This window comes from Manis javanica, chromosome 7 (assembly GCF_040802235.1).
Source record: "Manis javanica isolate MJ-LG chromosome 7, MJ_LKY, whole genome shotgun sequence".
Classification (NCBI taxonomy): Eukaryota; Metazoa; Chordata; class Mammalia; order Pholidota; family Manidae; genus Manis; species Manis javanica.
The window spans coordinates 79,791,438-79,815,472 of record NC_133162.1 but is presented as its reverse complement, the minus strand read 5'-3'; the positions used below and the strand labels follow the sequence as shown (position 1 = coordinate 79,815,472).

The 24,035-nt window shown below is 41.4% G+C and overlaps 1 pseudogene; it reads right to left on the bottom strand.

Annotated features, from left to right (window-relative positions):
- Positions 1-3,587: 3,587 nt before the first annotated feature.
- Positions 3,588-4,320, bottom strand: LOC108390137 (membrane-associated progesterone receptor component 2 pseudogene; annotated as a pseudogene).
- Between the last annotated feature and the right edge of the window lie 19,715 nt (positions 4,321-24,035).

The window sequence follows — 24,035 nt, the reverse complement described above, 5'->3', positions numbered from 1 at the left end:
TCCCTCAGGAACCCCCTTCCTTCTACTGAAGTGAAGCTCCCAGGGATGCTGTGTTTCCATCCAAACAAATCATGCACCAGATTTCCTGGGAGGCAGTGCCAGCCTCTGGGGAAACTGGGAAAAGGAGGGGTATGGGACACACCCAGGACTGAATACAGAACCTCCATAGGGCAGGCCTTCACACATTTCCAGACCTTACCGAAGAATATTTGGGGTAGTCAGGTGCCCACCCATGTGGCCAGTTCTCCAGCCCCATTAGCACCAGATCCTCCAGGCCAGCCCTCACCTAGAATTACCCCTCCTTTCTGATACACATCTGCACCTGCTCACACACAGCCTTTACTTCCCATGAGCCTGAAAACTCTCTTGATGTACTTCCCTTCCAGCCCCAATATCCCCAAACTCAATCAAGAATAGGCTGAGGGCACATGCTGTCCTCATAAATCACATACCCTTTTAGAAGGCAGTCTATTTTATTCAGTGCCTCAGATGTCCCACCCTGGCCAGCCATAGCCATCAAAATGCCAAACGTTTTCCTTGGGGTATCATGGTTACATGGTAAGCCAGACCATGGGCCTCTTGACCATATACCCACTCAGGTACTTCTGGTTTTGAAAGCTTTCTTTGAACACCTGAAAAACTGAAACCCACATTCCATCTGTCATCTGATTCCATCTAGATGGTGGACAGCATGCCCTAAGAGCCCTAGAGAGTTCCTCTGTGGTTAGAGACTCCTGAGAGAATAGCCAGCCCCCTCTGCTGTGCACAGCCTGGTTCTGTGGAAGCCCTGTCCTCCCTGGATCATAGGAACAGTAAATGTTCCTCCCTGGCACAGGGGAGCCTCAGGAGAGCAGTAGGTCACTCTGTTATAAACTGCTAGTTGTTTTTATAAGATGAGGAACAATCAGAGCACTAGTTTCTCATAAAGTCCAATGGAAATTACAGTCATCATTGGATAACAAGAAACTTTCAATGGAATGGATCCAGAGGGATCAAATGAAAGAGAAGAATGCAGAGAGGAATGAAGAGTTTATAAACATCATGCCTGAGTGCCAGAATTTTTACCAAGAATAAAGAAAAAAGTTTTGTCAAAGAGAGAATAGAGGATTGTTCTAACCCTCATTAAGACAGTGGGACCAAACATCATCTAGTTAACCCTGGCTACACATTGGTTGATAAGATGGGTTATCTATAAAGTAGTTGGGTCAGCAGAGTTAGTAATTTGGGGTCCTTTTATAAAATAATATGAAACCATTATTTCAAAAGGTAAAACAGCCCAGTCATCTCCAAATATTTCTCTTGTTTCTCCATGTCTTGAACAAACCACAATAACCATGAGCTTTAGGTGCTTGACTCTGTGTGTGTGTGTGTGTGTGTGTGTGTGTGTGTGTGTATGAGTCAGAGAGAGAGAGAGAGAATGTACTAAAGAAAGTCAGAGATAACCAACTGGGGGATGAATTAACTTTTGAAAATCAGATTTCTATGAGAAACACTACTGTTTCTCCCTAAGTGTCTTTCTTCCCCACACCCCCTCTCCTTCTCTCTAAAAGTATTATTGGCTTTTAAATTTTAACATTACAGATACAACCATACCTGTCTAAAAAAAGGTCCTGCATTGTATTTATAGTAAGTGAAAAAGAAAACTCAAATAAATTGTGCACATTATTTTGGATTCCATAGATACCGCAGATAGGAAGTAGTGGCTGGTTGCTCCTTCTTGCTGATGCTAACCTATCTGCCATCCTGGAGGAAGCACAGAGGTGCTCTGGAGCAGACCCTGAAACTTCAAAAGCAGCTGCTACATCAGAGCTTCACGTGAACCTTGCCCTGCTTCTTCATTGAATACCATGGAACTGCCTGGCTGTCCTCGTGCCCATGCCAGCTCTCTAACTCTGTCATGACACTGGACTCTAGTGACTGTCCAGTGTCCTCTAGCCTCTCCTCAGTCCTTGGTTTTCAGCTTGTCATCCTGCACTGGTGACAGCCTTTAGCCATCCAGACATTCACTAACCTGTGCACCACACAATCTATCCACCCACCTGCCCATCCAGTGAGCATTTATTGATCACCTGCTCTGTTCCAGGTCCTGTGCTTGATGCTGAGAAGTCAGAAATGAGAGATGTGGAATAATATAGAACCATATTTTGTTTTTACCCTCCCATATGAAACTGTATTTACCTTCTCACTTGAAACCACCAAAAATCCAGTCAAAATATAGGACACAATGGATTCAATACACTGGACACTAGAAAATGAAACACTGGGATTCCTGAGAGATGGAAAAAAAATTGAGGTGGGCCCTACAATTGCCTCAGTTTACCACCCTGAGAGCATTGCCAGCCTACATTACACAGAGGAAGAACCCAAACAGAACCACAAGACTCTGACTTGAGAATATGGAACTGAGAGTCTGGAACAACCAAGACAGCTAGAGTTCAGAGGAAAGAGTATCAGATGGGAGAGCGAACCACAGAAATTTGTTTTTTTGGTTTATTGTACATGATTTATTAAAATGGTACTGGTATTTACAGTATCTGCAAGTCCCTTCCAAGGCATTCTCACACACAGACACACCCATACTACACCCATACTACAGCCCCATTCACCCATACCCATAAGATGTCAGATTCCTAAACAGGCAGTTGTTGGGGGACAAAGTTGTTGAATGTTTTTCAATTTTTTTTGAAAAGACAAAAGCATGGGGGAATGCATTTGGCCATTACAATGCTAATTAAGTTTGTGTATATTAACATACATGGCAGTAACACTGAATATTCTCTTTACATTCTATATACAAAGAATGACATCAAGGTTTTGCGCCAACAGAATATTCCAACTTCAGTCTTAACGCTGCTTGTAGTGACTTCGGAATTCACACAGGGGCTTTCCCTAAAAATAATTCAAGTCTATGTAAGTGAAATAAGGCACAATTAATACTGATTTGATGTAGGGGCAGGGAAGGGATAAAACTAGTTTTAAATGATCTTACTGTTGGGGAATAGCTTTGACTTAAATTTGCTTGAAACCCCTTCGAATTTTCAAAGATTTCTTAGAATTAAAGGTTTTTCCTTTTCCCTAACAAAACCCAAGAAGAAAGTCTGGGAATTCACACTGTCACGTTTTAGCAGCCTAAACCACTCCAACGGATGTGTGCTCCCACCTCTCCTGCCCAGGCCTCCTCTCGCCCTCAATGCTAAAACAGAAACACAGCACATGAAACAGCAATCCCTTGCTGTTTTTTGAGGAGATTTGTACACTTAAGTAGCAAACATATATCTGGTTGTCTCTGATTTAAAAAAAAAGAAAAGGAAGAGTAACCTCGTGACTTTCTTGCTCTTTAAAAAATCCCTGTCTTCTCCTTTTTAGGATAATGAAGCCCCACCAGACATTACAAACAACTGCAACAAGTGACTATGGCAGCAGAAATAAGGTCTAATATTCAAATCTTCACTGCAAGACTCATTTAGCTTGTACACAATCTGTTGAATGTTTTTTGCAGCAGGTGAACCAACCCAAGGACACTGGACATTCTGTGAAAGAGTAAGAGTTGCAGTTCTGAAGGCCCCTGATATGGTTGTTTACAAAGTTCAATCCTGTTTATTGTGATCCTTGGTGTCTTCTTGATCTGTATATTCTGACGGTTCTTCCACTGGTTTTAGGAGTCTGCTTACATAATCATTTTTTCTTTAAATTGCATTTCCCATTCTCGCACACATTTGCACAGCATTCAAATCTGAGAGATCATCATGTTTCTCTTTAAGTGCATCTTTATCTGGGTAAAGTGTTGCTACTCCTTTGGAGGCATCCCTTCCAGCAAATATTTCATATGGACCAGCCGGGCCATAGAACTTGCTGCCTTTGGTCACGTCGAACACTTTCCCATTGACCACGAGCAGGATGCACGGGGTGCGGGACCCATCGTATTGGTGCAGCTGCTCCAAGCTGAAGTTCCGCTTCTTCATGAGAGGCAGAGAGGCGGCGGGGCTCTCCTCGCCCGCCCCAGCCCCGGCCCCCAAACCCCGCCGCCCACATCACAATCCATAGTCAGTAGGCCCCCAGAAGCACCAGCGCCATCAGCGTCACGTTCAGCAGCATCTCTCGGCCCCCCGTCAGAAACATCAACGCCGCTGTCGCCCAGTGACCCCCTTCTTCTCCTGCGCCGTCCGGGCTCTTGCTGCCGCCTTCGCTGCTGCTCTCGCTGCCACTCCCCAGGGTGCCTGGCTTCCCGTCCACATCACCCGCTGCAATTATTGCCCTCCAGCCAAACCACAGAGATTTATAGGGCATCACCCTTGAGTATTTAGCAATGTTGACCCCCATGTTTGTATAAGGAAAGTACCCAGGTCTGGGAAATGAGTTATCCAAATGGATTAAGAGAGAACAATGCCCAGTGCTCACACAGTGGCTGGAATAGTGCCTGTTCCTACCAGACAAACTGTAAAACTTCATAATTCACAATAGAGGTACTCGGGAAAGTCTTGCCTTGATAAAGCAAAATAATTAGGAATTGCTCCAGACATACCAAACAATCATAAATCAAAATTTAAAGGATCAAACTGTCACCAAGTAAATTAACTGCATCCCAGAAAAAAAGCTCAAGAAGATTTATAATAATAAAAAATATTCAGCTCCCAACAACAGAAACTCACAATCTCTGACATTCAATCAAAGATTACCAGGCATGCTAGGAGGCAGGAAAACATCCAAAATGAACATAGAGGTTACAGGGAGAGATTAAAGATGGCAGTGTGAGAGGTGAGACAGAGGCTTCCTCCTAAAACCACATATAATACAAAAATATAATTAATACCACTAATCTGAAAGAGCAACAGGAAAGAGGACTGTGCCAGACTGCCTACACCTGGAGAAAAGAGCAGACCTCACAGAACAGGGTAACGTACAAAAGCTGTGGCCTGGTGGGACCCAGGCCCTGCCCCCACCCCAGTTCACCAGCTGAAGGAAGAGAAATGGAGTGGGGAAGGAATGGAGGCCTGGGACTGCTGAATACCTAACTCTGGAGATCTGCTCTGGGAGCACAAATCTACATTTCATGGTGCTTTCATGATACTCTCGTGATTAGGGGTTTGGAAAGCTAAGACAGGAAGAATTCCTGGAGAGACTGAGACTCCAGCTGCTTGTGGAAATCAGGGATCCATATCCGGCTGCTCTGGGATAAAAGAAAGGCAGGCAGTCTGGGAGACTTCCTAACAAAGAGGGCTTAGCAAGAGGGCTGCTAAAGGGGCAAGGATTGAACAGAGCTTATTGCTCAAGAGGAAAGACAAGTAGACAAAATTGTCCAGGTGCACTCTGCCCAGCAGGTTGGGAGCTTTCACCATTTCCAGGTGCTCCAGCTCCCTGGCTGGCTACACAGCTCCAAGGACTCCCTCCATGATACACAGCCTACTGCGCCTTTCTGCTGGCCAGCCCCACCTGGCTCACAAACCGGGAAACCCTACACTGACTTTAGGGCAACCAGAGAGAAGATCTGTCTACAGCAACTACAAATGCAAAGCATAGAGGCTTATACCTGTGTGCTCAGCCAACTGGTTCAGGCAGTGGAGACAGGCAGAGTAGCCGGGAAGCTGGAAACAGCTCTTTCTTCCCCCCAAGCACCAATACCACTCCCCTGTGACCCCTGACACTGCTTCAGGGGCTGAGCAGCTCCAGAGAGTAGAGCTTCTGGACACTAGAAGGTGCCATATACAAATATGAAATGCCAAAGGAACCTGGTTCAGAGTAAACTTAATATAACTCCTGAGAAAGATGACATGGAACTCATGACTCTTCCTGAAAGGTAGTTCAAAATAAAAATCATTAATATGCTCATGGAGGTACGGAAAGATATTCAAGAACTCAGGAATGCATTCCGGTGGGACATCCAGTAAATGAAGAGCACAGTGGAGGGTATTAAAAGCAGATTAGATACAGTGGAGGAGATGATAAATAAAATAGAAACTAGAGAATAGGAATACAAAGAAGCTGAGGCACAGAGAGAAAAAAGGATCTCTATGAATGAAAGAATATTGAGAGAACTGTATGACCAATCCAAACAGAACAATATTCGCATTATAGGGGTACCAGAAGTAGAAGAGAGAGAAAAAGGGATAGAAAGTGTCCTGAGGGGGAAATTGCTGAAAACGTCCCCAATCTGGGGAAGGAATAGTCTCTCAGGCCATGGAGATCCACAGATCTCCCAATACAAGGGACCCAAGGGAGACAATACCAAGACATATAGTAATTAAAATATCAAAGAAAAGGAGAGACTGCTAAAAGCAGCCAGAGACAGAAATACGATCACATACAAAGGAAAGCCCATTAGGCTATCATTAGACTTCTCAGCAGGAACCTCACAGGCCAGAAGGGAGTGGCATGATGTATTTAAGGCAATGAAGCAGAAGGGCCTAGAACCAAGATTACTTTACTCAGCAAGATTATCATTTAAATTTGAAGGAGGGATTACACAATTTTCAAATGAGAAAAAGCTGAGAGAATTTACCTACCACAAACAATCTCTACAGTGTATTTTGGAGGGACTGCTATAGATGGAAGTGTTCCTAAGGTTGAATAGCTGTCAGCAGAGGTAATAAACCCACAGTAAAGAAAGTAGAACAGCTAATTACTAAGCAAATGCAAAATTAAATTAACTTTCCCCAAAGTCAATCAAGGGATAGACAAATATGTCTAGGTACAGAATATGATACCTAATATATAAAGAATGGAGGTGGAAGAAAAAGGAGGAGAAAAGGAAAAGAACCTTTAGATTGTGTTTGTAATAGCATATTAAGTGAGTTAAGTGAGTTAAGAGTCTTCTTAGATGGTAAGGGAGTTATCCTTGAATCTTTGGTAACCATGAATCTAAAGTCTGCAATGGCCATAAGTACATACCTATCAATACTCACCCTAAATGTAAATGGACTGAATGCAACAATCAAAATACATAGAGTCAATGTATGGATAAAAAAAACAAGACCCACCTATATGGACCCAACAAGAGACTCACTTTAAACCCAAAGACGTACACAGACTAAAAGTGAAGGGATGGAAAAAGATATTTCATGCAACTAATAGAGATAAAAAAGCAGTAGTTGCAGTACTTGTATTAGACACAATAGACTTCAAAACAAAGAAAGTAACAAGAGACAAAGAAGGACATTGCATAATGATAATGGGATCAATCCAACAAGAAGATATAACCATTATAAATATCTATGCTCACCACACAGGAGCCCCTACACACGTGAAACAAATACTAACAGAATTAAAAGGGGAAATAGAATGCAATGCATTCATTTTAGGAGACTTCAACACTCCACTCACTCCAAAGAAAGATCAACCAGACAGAAAATAAGTAAGGACACAGAGGCACTGAATAACACAATAGAACAGATGGACCTAACAGACATCCACAGAACTCTACACCCAAAAGCAGAAGAATACACATTCTTCTCAAGGGCACATGGAACATTTTCAAGAATAGATCATATACTAGGCCACAAAAAGAGCTTCAGTAAATTCAAAAAGATTGAAATTCTACCAACCAGTTTCTCAGACCACAAAGGTATAAAACTAGGAATAAATTGTACAAAGAAAACAAAAATGCTCACAAACACATGGAGGCTTAACAATATGCTCCTAAATAATCAATGGATCAATGACTAAATTAAAATAGAGATCAAGAAATACATGGAGACAAATGACAACAATAGCACAAAGCCCCAACTTCTGTGGGACGCAGCAAAGGCAGTTCTAAGAGGAAAGTATATAGCAATCCTGGCATATTTAAAGAAGGAAGAACAATCCCAAATGAATACTCTAATGTCACAATTATTGAAATTGGAAAAAGAAGAACAAATGAGGTCCAAAGTCAGCAGAAGGAGGGACATAATAAAGATCATAGAAAAAATAAATAATATTGAGAAGAATAAAACAATAGAAAAAAATCAATGAAACCAAGAGCTGGGTCTTTGAGAAATAAACAAAATAGATAAGCCCCTAGGCAGACTTATTAAGAGAAAAAGAGAATCTACACACATCAATAGAATCAGAAATGAGAAAGGAAGAATCATAATGGACCCCACAGAAATACAAAGAATCATTAGAGAATACTATGAAAATCTATATACTAACAAACTGGATAACCTAGAAGAAATGGAAAATGTTCTAGAAAATTACAACTTTCCAAGAGTGACCAAGGAAGAAACAAAAAATCTAAACAGACAAATTAGTAGCAATGAAATTGTACTGGTAATCAGAAAACTACCCAAGAACAAAACCCCTTGGGTCACCACTAAATTTTATCAGATGTATAGAAAAGACATAATACTCATTATCCTTAAAAGTTTTCCAAAAAGTAAAAGAGGGAGGAATACTTCTAAACTCATTCTGTGAGGCCAGCATCATTCTAATGCTAATACAAGGCAAAGACACCACAAAAATAGAAAATTACAGACTAATACCCTGATGAACATAGATGGAAAAATATTCAACAAAATATTAGCAAACTGAATTCAAAAATACACCAAGAGTATCATACACCATGATAAGTGATTCATCCCAGGGATGCAAGGATGGTACAACATTTGAAAATCCATCAACATCATCTAGCACATCAACAAAAAGAAGGACAAAATCACACGATCATCTCCATAAATACAGAAAAAGCATTTGACAAAATTCAACATCCATTCATGATAAAAACTCTCAACAAAATGGGTATAGAGAGCAATAACCTCAACATAATAAAGGCCATATATGACAAAACCACAGCCGACATCATACTTAACAGCGAGAAACTGAAAGCTTATCACCTAAGATAGGGAAGAAGACTAATGATGAACTAACAGAAAGAGAAATCAGGAAAACAATTACATTCACAGTTGCATCAAAAAGAATAAAATACCTATGAATAAACCTAACCAAGGAAGTGAAAGCCATATACCCTCAAAACTACAGGACACTCATGAGGGAAATTAAAGATGACACTAACAAATGGAAATTCATTCCATACTCTTGGCTAGGAAGAATTAATATTGTTAAAATGGCCATCCTGCCTAAAGCAATCTACAGATTCAATGCAATACCCATCAAACGACCAACAGCATTCTTCAATGAACTGGAATATTTCTTAAATTCATATGGAACCACAAAGACCCTGAATAGCCAAAGCAATCCTGAGAAGAAAGAATAAAGCAGGGGAGATATCACTTCCCAACTTCAAGCTCTATGACAAAGTCACAGTTAGCAAGACAATTTGGTACTGGCACAAGAACAGACCCACAGATCAGTGGAACAGAATAGAGAGTCCAGATATTATCCCAAACATATATGGTCAATTAATATATGTTAAAGAAGCCATGGATATACAATGGGGAAATGACAGCCCCTTCAACAGCTGGTGTTGGCAAAACTGGAAACCTACATGTAAGAGAATGAAACTGCATCATTGTCTAAACCCATACACAAAAGTAAATTTGAAATGGATCAAAGACCTGAATGTAAGTCATAACACCATAAAACTCTTCAAATAATACATAGGCAAGAATCTCTTGGACATATACATGAGCAACTTCTTCATGAACATATGTTCCCGGGCAAGGGAAACAAAAGTAAAAATGAACAAGTGGGCCTATATGAAGATGACAAGCTTCTGTACAGCAAAGGATACCATCAATAGAACAAAAAGACATCCTACAGCATGGGAGAATATATTCATAAATGACATATCCAATAAAGGGTTGACATTCAAAATATATAGAGAGCACATGCACCTCAACAAACAAAAAGCAAATAATCCAATTAAAAAATGGACGTACAGAGGTGGAGCCAAGATGGCAGCATGAGTAGAGCAGCGGAAATCTCCTCCCAAAACCACATATATTTTTGAAAATACAACTCTCCCTAAAAGAGAAACCAGAAGACACAGAACAACAGCCAGACTACATCCACACCTGTGAGAACCCAGAGCCTCGCAAAGGGGGTAAGAAAGCCATGGCCCAGCAGGACCCAAGCGCTGCTCACCCCAGCTCCCAGTGGGAGGAGAGGAGTCGGAGCGGGGAGGGAGAGGGAGCCCAGGACTGCTGAATACCCAGCCCTAGCCACCCGCACCAGAGCTCAAACACAGTGCATGCGTGGGGTGCTGGAAACTAGGGAAACAGGACAGTAAGACCTGTGAGGGGGTCCCCGCAGGCGGCACCCTGGGGACAAAGAAAACTGAGTGCTTTTTGAAAGTCTTAAAGGGACAGGGACTGCACTGCTGGATGGAAGCATCCCGGGACATTTAGCCCAGCAACTGGGAATCCCGGGGAACTCTGGATACCTAACCCCCTCTGCAGCAGGGCGGTTTGGAGGCCCTTTATGGAGATAAACAGCCTTCCGGCCATTTCCCCTCCTACGGGCTCCACCATATTGGAGCAGCAGCCCAAGGCAGGCCACACCCACATCAACTGTGGAGCTAAACTCCATAGTGGCCAGGCAAAAATCAGAGGCCCCATCTGCACACAGCTGCCCAGCACAAGCCACTAGAGGTCGCTGTTCTCCCAGGAGAGAAAGGCCACAAACCAACAAGAAGGGACGTTCTTCCAGCCATCACTCACCCCAGCTCTGCAAACTCTCTCTATCACCACGAAAATGCAGAATCTGAGACAGACAAAAATCACAGAGTCAACACATGAGAAGGCGATAGACCGAACCAGTCTTCCTGAAAAATAATTCAAAATCAAAATCATAAACATGCTGACGGAGATGCAGAGAAATATACAAGAGCTAAGGGATGACTTCTGGAGGGAGATTACAAAAGTGAAACAATCTCTGGAAGGATTTATAAGCAGAATGGATAAGATGCAAGAGGCCATTGATGGAATAGAAACCAGAGAACAGGAATGCATAGAAGCTGACGTAGAGAGAGATAAAAGGATCTCCAGGAATGAAACAATATTAAGAGAACAGTGTGACCAATCCAAAAGGAACAATATCTGCATTATAGGGGTACCAGGGGAAGAAGAAAGAGAAAAAGGAATAGAAAGTGTCTTTGAAGAAATAATTACTGAGAACTTCCCCAAACTGGGGGAGGAAATAGTTGCTCAGACTACGGAAGTACACCGAACTCCCAACAGAAAAGACCCAAAGAGGACAACACCAAGACACATAATAATTAAAATGGCAAAGATTAAGGACAAGAACAGAGTATTAAAGGCAATGAGAGAGAGAGAGAGAAAAGGTCACGTACAAAGGAAAACCCATCAGGCTATCATCTGACTTCTCAACAGAAACCTGACAGGCCAGAAGAGAATGGCATGATATACTTAATGCAATGAAACAGAGGGGCCTCGAACCAAGACTACTGTATCCAGCACGAATATCATTTAAATATGAAGGAGGGATTAAACAATTCCCAGAGAAGCAAAAGTTTAGGGAATTTGCCTCCCACAAACCACCTCTACAGGGTATATTAGAGGGACTGCTATAGATGGGAGCACTCCTAAAAAGAGCACAGAACAAAACACCCAACATATGAAGAATGGAGGAGGAGGAATAAAAAGGGAGAGAAATAATCATCAGGCTGAATTTATAATAGCTCAATAAGTGAGTTAAGTTAGACAGTAAGGTAAAGAAGCTAACCTTGAACCTTTGGTAACCACGAATCTAAAGCCTGTAATGGCAATAAGTACATATCTTTCAATAATCACCCTAAATGTAAATGGACTGAATTCACCAATCAAAAGACACAGAGTAATAGGATGGATAAAAAAGCAAGATGCATGTATATGCTCCTTACAGGAGACTCACCTCAAACCCAAAGACATGCACAGAATAAAAGTCAAGAGATGGAAAAAGATATTTCATGCAAACAATAGGGAGAAAAAAGCAGGCATTGCAATACTAGTATCAGACAAAATAGACTTCAAAACAAAGAAAGTAACAAGAGATAAAAAGGATACTACATAATGATAAAGGGCTCAGTCCAACAAGAGGATATAATCATTATAAACATATATGCACCCAATACAGGAGCACCAATATATGTGTAACAAATACTAACAGAATTAAAGGAGGAAATAGAATGCAATGCGTTGATTTTGGGAGATTTTAACACTCCAAAGGACAGATCCACCAGACAGAAAATAAGTAAGGACACAGAGGCACTGAACAACAGACTAGAACAGATGGACCTAATAGACATCTATAGAACTCTACATCCAAAAGCAACAGGATACACATTCTTCCCAAGTGCACATGGAACATTCTCCAGAATAGACCACATACTAGGCCACAAAAAGAGTCTCAGTACATTCAAAAAGATTGAAATCCTACCAACCAACTTTTCAGACCACAAAGGTATAAAACTAGAAATAAATTGTACAAAGAAAGCAAAAAGGCCCACAAACACTTGGAGGCTTAACAACACGCTCCTAAATAATCAATGGATCAACAACCAAATTAAAATGGAGATCCAACAATATAGGGAAACAAATGACAACAACAACACAAAGCCCCAACCTCTGTGGGACACAGCAAAAGCAGTCTTAAGAGGAAAGTAGATAGCAATCCTGGTATATTTAAAGAAGGAAGAACAATCCCAAATGAATAGTCTAATGTCTCAACTATCAAAATTGGAAAAAGAAGAACAAATGAGGCCTAAGGTCAGCAGAAGGAGGACACAATAAAGATCAGAGAAGAAATAAATAAAATTGAAAAGAATAAAACAATAGAAAAAATCATGAAACCAAGAGCTGTTTCTTCAAGAAAATAAACAAAATAGATAAGCCTCTAGCCAGACATTAAGAGAAAAAGAGAGTCAACACACATCAACAGAATCAGAAATGAGAAAGGAAAAATCACAATGGACCCAACAGAAATACAAAGAATTATTAAAGAGTACTATGAAAGCCTATATGCTAACAAGTTGGAAAACCTAGAAAAAATGGACAACTTCCTAGAAAACTTCCTAGAAAAATACAACCTTCCAAGACTGACAAAGGAAGGAACAGAAAATCTAAATAGACCAATTACCAGCAACAAAATTAAATAAGTGATCAGAAAACTACCCAAGAGCAAAACCCCCAGGCCAGATAGATTTACTGTGGAATTTTATCAGATGTACAGAGAAGACATAATACAAATTCTCCTTAAAGTTTTCCAAAAAATAGAAGAGGAGGGACTACTTCCAGACTCATTCTATGAAGCCAGCATCACTCTAATACCAAAACCAGGCAAAGACCCCACCAAAAAAGAAACTTACAGACCAATATCCCTGATGAACATAGATGCAAAAATACTCAACAAAATATTAGCAAACCTAATTCAAAAATGCATCAAAAGAATCATATACCATGACCAGGTGGGATTCATCTCAGGGATGCAAGGATGGTACAACATTAGAAAATCCATCAACATCATCCACCACATCAACAAAAAGAAGTACAAAAACCACGTGGTCATCTCCATAGAAGCTGAAAAAGCATCTGACAAAATTCAACATCATTCATGATAAAAACTCTCAACAAAATGTGTATGGAGGGCAAGTACCTCAACATAATAAAGGCCATATATGACAAACCCAGAGCCAACATCATACTTAACAGCGAGAAGCTGAAAGTTTTTCCTTTAAGATCAGGAACAAGACAAGGATGCCCACTCTCCCCACTTCTATTGAACATAGTACTGGAAGTCCTAGCCACAGCAATCAGACAACACAACAAAATAAAAGGCATCCAGACTGGCAAGGGAGAAGTTAGACTGTCCCTGTTTGTAGATGACATGATATTGTACATAAAAAAACCTAAAGAATCCACTCCAAAACTTCTGGATGTAATATCTGAATTCAGGAAATTTGCAGGATACAAAATTAATACACAGGAATCTGTGGCATTCCTATACACTAACAATGAACTAGCAGAGAGAGAAATCAGGAAAACAATTCCCTCAAAAATAATAAAATACCTAGGAATAAACCTAAACAAGGAAGTGAAAGACCTATACTCTGAAAACTACAAGACACTCATGAGAGAAATAAAAGAAGATACCAATAAATGGAAACACATCCCGTGCTCATGGATAGGAAGAATTAATATTGTCAAAATGGCCATCCTGCCTAAAGCGATCTATAGATTCAATACAATTCCTATCAAAATACCAACAGCATTCTTCAACAAACTAGAGAAAATCATTCTAAAATTCATATGGAACCACAAAAGACCTTGAATAGCCAAAGCAATTCTGAGAAGGAAGAATAAACCTGGGGGGATTATTCTCTCTAACTTAAAGCTCTACTACAAAGCCACAGTAATTCAGACAATTTGGTACTAAGAATAGACCCATAGACCAATGGAACAGACTAGAGATCCCAGATATAAACCCAACCATATATGGTCAATTAATATATGATAAAGGAACAACCAACATACAATGGGGAAATGACAGTCTCTTCAACAGCTGGTTTAGGCAAAACTGGACAGCTACATGCAAGAGAATGAAACTGGATCATTGTTTAACCCCATGCACAGAAGTAAACTCGAAATGGATCAAAGACTTGAATGTAAGTCATGAAACCATAAAACTCTTAGAAGACAAGATAGACAAACTTCTCCTGAATATAAGCATGAGCAACTTCTTCCTGAATGCATCTCCTCAAGCAAGGGAAACAAAAGCAAAAATGAACTCATGGGACTACATCAAACTGAAAAGTTTCTGTACAGCAAAGGACACCATCAACAGAACAAAAGGCATCCTACAGTATGGGAGAATATATTTGTAAATTACATATCTGAAAAGGGGTTAACATCCAAAATATATAAAGAACTTACATGACTCAACACCCAAAAACAAATAACCCAATTAACGAATGGGCAGAGGATATGAAGAGACAGTTCTCCAAAGAAGAAATTCAGATGGCCAACAGACACATGAAAAGATACTCCACATCGCTAATCATCGGGGAAATGCAAATTAAAACCACAATGAGATATCACCTCACACCAGCAAGGATGGCCAGCATAAAAAAGACTAAGAATAACAAATGCTGGCAAGGATACGGAGAAAGGGGAACCCTCCTACACTGCTGGTGGGAATGTAAGCTAGTTCAACCATCATGCAAAGCAATATGGAGGTTCCTCAGAAAACTAAAAATAGAAGTACCATTTGACCCGGGAATTCCACTCCTTGGAATTTACCCAAAGATACAACTTCTCAGATTCAAAAAGACATATGCACCCCTATGTTTATCACAGCATTTTTTATAATCACCAAGATATGGAAGCAACCTAAGTGTCCATCAGTAGAAGAATGGATAAAGAAGATGTGTTACATATACACAATGGAATACTATTCAGCCATAAGAAAGAAAGAAATCCTACCATTTGCAACAACATGGATGGAGCTGGAAGACATTATGCTCAGTGAAATACACCAGGTGGAAAAGACAAGTGCCAAATGATTTCCCTCATTTGTGGAGTATAACAATGAAGCAAAACTGAAGGAACAAAATAGCAGCATACTCAGAGACACCAAGAAGGAACTAGTGGTTACCAAAGGGGAGGGATGTGGGAGGGCGGGTGGGGAGGGAGGGAGAAGGGGATTGAGGTGTATTATGTTTAGTACAGATGATGTGGGGGATCACGGGGAGAACAGTGTAGTAGCACAGAGAAGGCACATCGTGGATCTGTGGCATCTTGCTGCACTGATGGACAGTGACTGCATTGGGGTATGGGGGGCACTTGACAATATGGATAAATGTAGTAACCACATTGTTTTTTCATGTGAAACCTTCATAAGAGTGTTTATCAATCATACCTTAATAAAAAATGTTTTAAAAAAGGAATATAAAGGTTATAAAAAAAGGCCCAAGTTAAATTCCTGAGATGAAAACTACAATGAATAAAATGAAAAATATACTCTATAGGATTGATGGCAGAACAGACATGCAGAAGAAAAGGTTAATGAATTTGTAAACATTATAATACAAACTATCCAAAATGAAAGAGAAAAATTAAGTTTAAAAATGAAAAGAGCATCAGTGAGTTGCAGGACAACTTTAAGCAGCCTACTATGTGTATGACTGGAGTCTCTGAAAGGTGGAGCAGAAAATATTTCAAAAATAATGGATGAAGATTTTCCAAACCTAGTGAATACAATGAACCCACGTATCTATGAAGCTTAACAAACCCCAAGCACAAGAAAAAAGAAAATAACACCAAGGTATATCATAATCATATTGCACAAAACCAAGAGAAAATGTTAAAAGCAGTTAGAGGGCAATACAAGAAATTTTAAAGGAACTCATTCAAACAAGTAACACAATATTAAATAGAAATCTGGAAAGAAAGAATGCCAGAAAAGGTAACCACATGGTAAGCATGTAAGACTTTTATAAAGTACTTAAGTTGATTTAAAAGATAACATAGTTCAATAAAAATAACAATGTATGATAACATTTATAACATGTGAAAAAGTAATATGTATAACAACAATAGCATAAAGGGTAAAGGGACAGTAAGTATACTATTATTAAGTTCTTATAGTATATGTCGGGGTTTCTCAACCACACCACTATAAATATTTTGGACCATGTAATTTTTCATTGTGAGTGACTATCCTGTACATTGTCGGATTTTTAGCAGCATCTCTGTCCTCTACCCACTAAGAGCCCCTAGTCTTTAGACATTGTCAACTGTCCTCTAGAGGACAAAATTGCCCCCAGTTGAATACTACTGCCCCATGTGAAATGGTTTAGTATCACTTGCAGCTAGACTGTGATAAGTTACAGATATACACTATAAACCCTAGAGCAACTACTAAAATAGCAAAACAAAGAATAGGCCAAAAGAGAACATAAAATTGAATATTAGAAAACATTCAAACCAAGAAGGCATGAAAAGAGTTAAAATGAAACAATGAACAGATGGGATACATACAGAACAAACAATAAGATAACAGACAACTTAAATCAAAAATCGTATTCAATGTACATGGTTGAAACATTCAGTTGAAATACAGAGTTTGTCAGACTGGATAAAAAAGCATTACCAAAACTACATACTGCCTAAAAGAAATGCAATTTAAATTTATTGACAGAAATAGATTAAACATCAGGGAAAAGATGGGGGAAAAGAGCATACCATGGTAACCACCAGTCAAAAGGAAGCTGGAGTGGCTATATCCACGTCAGACAAAGATTTCAGAGCAAATAATCTCAAGGATGAAGTCATTTCATAAAGATAAAGGGGTCAACCTATCCATAAGCCAAAACAACCATAAACACTATGACCCTAAAAAGCTTAAGGTCTTTTCAGGTTTTTTTCTGAGCATGCATTCTGCCCTGGGCATGCGTGTAGTTTTCTTAATTCCCCAGTATATATGGACACTTTTGAAAGCTCTAACATCCTAAAAATTCTCTCCCCTGCTTTTGCTCCCAAGTTGAACTGCAAGCTTTTGCCCCAGACAGCAGAAGGCTATTCTTTTGCTTTATGGAGTTACCAAGGAATGCCCACTGCTTATCCACGGTGAGTGAGTTCCAAGTTAGGCAAAACAAAGGCAAACACACTTTCAGACAGTCTTTTAGGTAGCCCTCAGACAGGTTAGAACAGAAAAATGGCAATTATTCTAGACTAAGGTCTACTCGACTTCCCTGGAGCTAGGGACCAGAGCCCCACACTAGGAATGCAGATTGCCATCTTAAAGATTGCTGCCAAGATAGGGAGGGGGTGTAACAAGGACAAATAAAAACATGGCAAATCTTCCCACCATTTTTAAGTTGCCTTTTTCTTGATTCAGCATTTGCTTAGTTGTAAACCTCTGACTATTTTTTCAGACTTTCAACAAACTTGATTCTGATCAGTTTTGCTTGGTTGGGCCCTTGGAACTGCCTACTTCGCCGTTTTCACTTACATCACAAAATCAGTTGTTTTAGTGAAGTAGATTCATAGAATGTTAACAGAAACCAACTTATACTTCTTCTCAACTACCTTTGAACCCGTTTTGTAAGTTATTTTTAAGCCTTAGGTAAAATACTAGATTGATCAAGTAACTTTTCCAGTTATGCTTAGACAATAAGCAAATATACTCCTGATATTATCTAATCCAGTATAAAAATAACATAATTCTATTTCATCACAATGTAAGAATCAAATTTCTAAATTCATCCAGTTTAAAACTCCTCTCAACCTCAGTCCCTACCTGTTCCAGAGTAGGAACTTCCAGGAAGCCTTGAAGATGGGACATGTGTGAAGAAGAACATAGCATCTTCTTCAATGCTTCCCAGCTCTGCAACCACTGCCACCAAGGGCTAGACTATGTTGAACCAAGAGGGAGAGATAATTAACAGAAGCCACAAAATGTAAGTGACCCCTGGATGCCAGCTGATAACTGCCAATGCTTTCTCTTATCATGCTTTTGTGCAGGTTAATTGGTGGTCACCTTCTGGAAAGAAGCATCCACGTAACAGTCCAACAGGGCTCTAGAGAATAAAGGCCTAAAAGGGAGCATAGCTTTGGAATCGGGATGGTCCTCTCTTTTCCTTTGCCATAGACTGTAACCCAGATGGGGCAGGGACCCAGCTTCAATCATCAGACTAGTACAATCATTCTCAAAGTGTGGACCCAGCACAGCAGCAGCACCTAGGAATTTATTAGGAATTAGATTTGGGGTATATACCTGACAGAACTAGAAACTCTGATAGTGGGGCCAGGCAACCTGCTTTTACTAAGCCCTTCAAGTTATTCCAAGGCTTGCTCAAGTTTGAGAGACTTTGATATTAGATAATCCCTTGAACAATGTTTCTTAAGCATGTTAGTGTCATGTTTGACACCAGTGTAAGCTTTAACAAAGACCGATACTTAGGTCCTATCTCCAGAGATTCAGATTTCATTGGTCTGGAATGAGATATTTTAAATTTCCACTAGTTATTTTAATATGAAGCCTAGGTTAGAACCACTTGCCTACAGGATGATGGAGAAAAAGATGAAAGGAAGTTAGATCTCTGAATGACCAGGTGGAGCAGAACCTTCTGCTGACTTGGAACATTTATGGGACCTTAGTGTGAGAGAGAAACTTCTCTGTTCTTACAGCCACATAATTGTCTGATGTGCTCTCAGAGCAACTTTAGCCTAACTAATACAGGACTCCCTAGGATGTGAGCTAGAATTGGGGGTTCACCCTGCTCTTCCCCAGTATTTCCTCTCTCAGTCTACTTAGACAGGTTGCCCCACCCCAGTTTATCTTGCAATCAAAACCTATCATGGGCCTATCTGGAACACCTCAGCCACCATGGGAGACACTTCAAATGAAGGGAGCCACTGATATACTGGAAGGAAAGAGAGGGAGGGGTACAGGTCTAAATGAGTGAGAAGTAGGTGAAACAAGAAGGCAGTAATTGGAGAAATTCAAGATCTCATCCAGAGATAGGGGGCAGGGGGTTAGGTTCTAGCAGTGGAATAGAACCAACTGGTATAAGCTCATGGCAATGGCCATGGTTTGAGCAGCTACTGGGTAGAATGAGTGAGAGCCCATGGCGTCTAGGAAATAGGGGCACTGTGAGGCGGGGAGGAGGATAACAATCTTCTATGATTATTCATGCCTCACCTCACCCAGCCCTTTCCCACTGGGTGTTCATAGCCCCACAGAGGGAGGGACTTTGAGTTTCCTGGCTTTGAGTTTCAAAAGCTAAGAAGGCTTGTAGATGACAAAAGACCATAGATCTGGCAGAAACACAAGGCAAATAAGAATAAGGTTGACACCTACCTGACTCCACCACCTGTCTCCCACTTAGACTACCAGGAGAGGGAGGTTGGGGGGAACAATGAGAGTGTAGATTTGAGTGGGTCTCAAAGAGAGTGTTCCTGCAGGCTCCCCCACACTGACTTCAGGAGTCCTCAAAATCCAGATAAGTCTATAGCATCTGTGAGCACAGGTGACTATGCCTGCCTCCTGCTAGAGACCTGGGAGAATCAGCAGGGGTAGTCCTAAGGAATGGCTCCACTGGACATATAAGTGGAAGAGATCATGCAGTTTCCAACAGAATGATTCCTGAGAGTCAAGAACAGGAGACAAGAAGGCAGCTGGACTCTAAGAGACCATGCAACAGGGATGAAGGATGTTCTTTACCCACCTCCATGACCTGCCTGGGTAAACAACACCAAGGACCAGAAGTCCTCCCTTCCCCTAATTTCAACCTCAGCCATAAACCCAAAGAATTTATGTCAGCTGAGGTTGGCATTCCCTCACTGGTGCAGAATGGGGACTGGAGTTAGAATAAAGAACATTCCTATTTCTTGCATGCCTGAGTTGTGAACTGCAATTTCATCCATTGCAGTAGAGCACAGGATGGACAGGAGAGGCAGATGTCAGAGGGTAGAAGCAGGATAAGCATCTGAGGGAAAGACAGGGACAGGGCACATGACACCAGGTCTTCCTGCCTCTACAACCAGCTCCCCCTGCTCTTCCCAGGATTAAGCATTTCTCAAACCTTCCTGGAGCCTGTCAGTGTCAGGTAGGGCAGGCAACGAGGCAACCCAGACTCTGGCAGGCTGGTAGCTGGTCTCTGCTCTGAGCTGCACAAGGAGATTCACCCACTGCCAAGCTCTCCATTTTTGCTTCTTCCATCATTTCTTTGACTCTCCTGACCCAACAGCAAATCAATGGATCAACTCAGTGAAATAACGAGGAAGTGAACACCCCTGGGTTGTTCATTCATTCAGCTAACTGACTTGTGTACCAGGCAGCAGCATAGGGAGCCACTCATACGGCTTGCCACCATCTGGGGAACTTCACAGAGGAGAGAATCCTTGAGAGATGAGCCTTAGAAGTTGAGTATGATTTCTTGGACCAGAATGGGTATGTGAACATGTCATCACCAACACAGAGGAAAGGCTGTGGGTGTGGAACCTAGAGAGCAAGTGCTACAGCTGTTTTATTCTGCGTTTTTGTCACCCAGCAGAGAAACTGACCCCGAGGTGGACACATAGACAGACAGATGAGATAGATGAGTCGATGAATCAATGAAGGTATTGTGGCTCTTTCAAGATAATGAAGATTTGGGGAACTCAGAAGTACTAACAAAAAATAAGCAGCACATTCAAATCATTAATGCAGTCCAACTCATACTTATTGCATGCTGCTCCCTCTGCTGGGAACGCCCCCTCCAAGCCTCAGGAGATGAACTCCATTTCAGGGTGAGAGCCAGACAGGTGTGATAAATGCACCAGCACCCCTTCCACCCTCTGTCATGGCACCATCATATTCCATCCAGCCTTGTTCAACTCCATGTGGGTCTCTGAATAGCAGTTTCTCTCGCACCTGGGCTGTTTCTCCTTCTGGGAAGTCACTGCCCTCCTTTCTGGGTCTGGTTAACTCTAATTTGCCCTCAGGTCCCTTTGAGGACCTGAAAGGGGTCTCCCCTCTATTGTGTGGGTGTCCTCTCCCCACTGCTGCCAGGCTGTTAGGAGATGGTTTTCCCACCTTTGTACTCCAGAACGTATGTGGCCATTTTACAACTTTTGGGCTATTCCAAACACCTGTCACCACAGTGTCAGTGACAGCTGGACCTCAGCCAGAGCTGGAGAGTCGGCCAAATCTGGGCCTGCTGCTCTGTGGTCTTGTGTGGTACCATGGATTCCACAGGACTCTCAGAGAGGGCCCAGGGAACTCAGCATCTCGACCTAACCTGGCAATGGGACAGCAGAGCAAGTTTACCCATCCCCTCCAAAATGTCAGCCAGCCTCACATGGGACAAGGAACAGGAATGGGTCCCTGTGTACACAGGCCACTGTAAGACAGCCTAGTTACAGGGCAGAGCGCAAGTGGATGCTGTAATGGATTTCTGAAGAAAAATGGCAGCCTTCATGTATGTGTGCATGTGTGTAATTACATGTACACACACATGCACAAATATGTGTAGTCAAGTGATAACACAGGCCTCTGGGCCATGCCAGTTCTGGACATCGCTTAGAATTCATTTCTCAGGAAAATCTTCCCTGAGTCTCCCACACTGCAGTAGCTGCCCCATCCTGCATGCTCAAAGAGCAACCTGTGCTCCCCCCATTTAAGCTGCATCTCACAGCTTCTGAGAGTAACCTGTGCTCCCCCCATGTAAGTGCTGCATCCCAGAGCTTCTGACTGGCCTGGCCAGGACCAGGACCACAGCGGCTCATACATGAGACCAGGGCTCACAGCCAGTGACACCACTACCTGGCTCACCTCCAAGGATTGGTGCACCACTGTTAGCTCCCCTCACAGCCATTCTGTTTATAAACAACCTAGGTAGCAGCATTTCTTTCTCTAAGAAGCCTGCAGTAAAATACAATACAACAATAACAGCAAAACCTCCCAAATTAAAAAATGTCTAACTTTGGTTAATGTAGCACAGGACCCTGCTCCTCACCCCCAATCTGAAATACCTTCAGAAAATAATTCATTCACCCACTATCAGAAATCAAAGGACTTGGGGAATTAGAAATTAGAAAAACTAAAATCAAATTTCAATCACTAAGCACATGGGCAGTCATTGTCAGCATTTCTCCAAGCACAAATAAGATAATAATGCTTCTTGCTATGAGAGACCCCAGGAAAATGCCTTGAATGGAGCTGACCACAGCCCAAAAGTGATCTCCCTCTCCTGGAGACAGATGGGCAATAGACGGTCCCCCTGTCCTTTAGCAAGGCACACTGAGACCTCTATGTGTCCTCGGAAAGGAAAATGATCTATGAATCTGCTCTGAGGGAGGAGGGCATATATGTTTCATCTCAAGCAGATGTTTGAAAACCACTTTCTTCAAAAAGCCTTCTTGTTTTGTTTATGGCCAGTTTGAATGAATTATATATAATAAAGCCAAACAAAATTCCTTTTTAAATTTATGCTTGCTTACTCCTTAGGTATAGGTCTTAAATAAATTGTGGGGAAGATTTTTCTCTTTATGCCCCAATTAGGGTTAAGGAAATGTTTTATAGCAGTCACCATGGACCCACAGTTTTGATCTAGAGAAGACGATAGAAGTCAGAACACTCCCCACCTTTTGCTGAAATAGTTGCCCATCAGACCTTGGAGGAGCTTGGTTAAGACTACAAGAAAACCCACCAGGATCCTACCCCACTCCATTACCCAGAATGCACCATGAGGTCTACAGACCAGGGTCATGTGGATCATCTCTTAATCCCAGCTGTCCCTGCAGATAATGCCCAGATGCTGTGTGGTACTGAACACAACTGGGCATGAAGAAGAAGTAAAACCTCACACTGCACTCAGTCTCTGTGTGGCCTGCTATCCATTTCGGGGAAAACAAAGTATCAGAGTGCAGTCTAGCCTGGAGAAGGGATACAGTCCAGGTCTTTGCAGGTCATTATGCTCCCACTATGTGCCAGGGGCTTTACCGACTTTAACTCACTAAATCCTCAAGAAACCAAAAATCAGTAACTTGCCCAAGATCACACCAGCAAGTTGTGGATCCTGAATTCTAATCCATGTCTTCTGACTCTGATGATTCAGATTTCTTAGTTCTTCTTAGAAAGAGGTCAGTGCCTAACCCTGAAGTGACCCAGACATTGCAGGACATTTTGACTGGGCCATTTCAACTCCAGAGATATTTTGATCAAATTACCTGGGTTTGGGTGATGTAGGGGGGATGAATTTGTTAAAAATAGAGAAAACAAAATGAAATAAGCAAAACAACAGAGATAAAGACTGTATTGACTAAAGAAATTGATGAATTAATAGTACTAACAATGACCCCTAAAGAAACCTTAGAGAGGAAGAAGTTATATTGGTGAAATATGGATTTTTAAAGCCCAATGGATAAATCAAATCTTCACTGAGAAACTTACAAGGAAAAGAATTTATCCCAGTGAAGATATTTGCAGTGAAATAAAAATTAAAACACAGGGCAGAAGGATAGACTTGTAATTGACACATCAGAGGGAGAGCATGTTATTCTCAAGAGTAACCAGACAGTGGCAGCAAAGACCAGTGATGGAAATCATCCTGGCCAGAGGTCCTCAAAGCATGGTCTCTGAACCAGCAGCCTGTTGGAGTGGCAAGGGGCAGGTGTCGGGGG